Source organism: Arachis duranensis, chromosome 3, assembly GCF_000817695.3.
Source record: "Arachis duranensis cultivar V14167 chromosome 3, aradu.V14167.gnm2.J7QH, whole genome shotgun sequence".
Taxonomy (NCBI): Eukaryota; Viridiplantae; Streptophyta; class Magnoliopsida; order Fabales; family Fabaceae; genus Arachis; species Arachis duranensis.
The window spans coordinates 124,078,167-124,079,897 of record NC_029774.3 but is presented as its reverse complement, the minus strand read 5'-3'; positions in this window follow the sequence as shown (position 1 = coordinate 124,079,897).

Below are 1,731 nucleotides of genomic sequence, written 5' to 3'. Positions count from 1 at the left end.
TCTCTCTCTCTCTCTCTCTCTCTCTCTCTCTCTCTCTCTCTCTCTCATGGTGTGTGTGTGTGTGTCGCTTAGTGAGGAAGATGAGAGTGAGGGAAGGCGGCGCTGAGTTAGGGTTAGAGGATGGGCATTGTGTATTAGGGTTTAGGTTAGCGAGTGTAAATTAGAGTTTGTGAAATTAGGGTAATAGTAAAATTTGGGATTTTTAATAAAATTAAGGGATAGAGTATAAATCTAAAACCAAATTAATTACAAAATAATTATCTTTAAAATATCATTTTATTATCAACTTGTAAATTATTTTTAAATATATACTAATTCAATGAAGATAATTAAATTAATTTTTTTATTTATTGAATAAGATTAAAAATCTAATTATTCAAAATATAGTATATAAAATTATCTGAAAATATAATTTTGAGTAAATATATTAAATCATACAATAACTTATTATTTAATTTTCGAAAATCCAGGGTCTTACAGGTACGTTGGAATAAGCCATATTTAACAAAGATTTTTTTAATTATAAATTAAAAAAATAACTATTTTTCAAAAATAAAATACGACTTATTCCTGTGTACTATTGTGTACTTTAAGGCTGCGTTTGATTTATGTCTTCTTTGAGACAGAGACACAGAGACATAGACATTAAAGACATTGACACAAATTATTCGTGTATATGTATTGCGTTTGGTAAAATATTGAATAAGACACAATAAAATTAGAAAAAGTCTATATTTTGTAATAATTAATAAAAGATAAAAATATAAAAAATTAATAAGGGATAAAAGTTTAAAAATATGATAAAGAATAAAAGGGTAAAATTTAATTGTGTAAAAATTAATAAAAGATAAAAGTGTAAAAAATTGTGTCCAATTGATTGTGTCTTTGTGTCTTAACATATTAGAAGTACACTAAATACGTGTTCTGTGTGTATTTGTGTACTAACGTGTCCATTAAAGATTTGTGTCTCAACAAACAAACGATGAACATATACTAACATCTCTGTGTCTTTGCGTCTATGTCTTTCAAATCAAACGTTGTCTTATGTACTTTGGAGACGATGATAGTGTTTACCATTGTTAACTTTTCAAACTCAATTTAATGTATTTGAAGTGGAGTTCGTCGAGAAGTAAGGCAAACTCGATAAAATTTATAGAGTTTGTCGAGGAGTAAGGCAAACTCTATAAAATTTATAGAGTTTGTTGGGGGTAAGGCAAACTTACTAATTTTTATAGAATTTACTGTGGGGTGCAGTAAACTTGTCCAAATACAAAAAATGTACATTTTGATAAATAAAAATAAAAAATGAGTTTTGAGAAATTAAATATTTTTCATAATTTATATTAAAAAAATATTCTAATGACTTTTGCAGTTTTAATTGATACAAAATATAGGCCATTAATCCTTAAGGAAGAAAAGTCAGCTCAGTCAAAGAAGTTTTAGTTTTTTTAAGGGTTTTTTTACTTTAGTTTTTTTAAGGGTTTTTTTTTTACTTTATTTGTAAATGAAAATTTTTCTTTACTTGATTTTTGCATACATTTAAAGTCATTGGCTATGCAGCCGAGGCCTTGGATCAGTGGCAGCATTATCTGCCTCGCTGGGAGCTGCACCCGGGTTCGAATCCTCAGTGAGGAATATGGAACCCATGTTAGTAATACCCATGTAGTGTGTGTGAGTGTGTTGTGTGAGTGTGTAATACATGGGTGTAATGCCTAGGAATGGGGGTTTGTC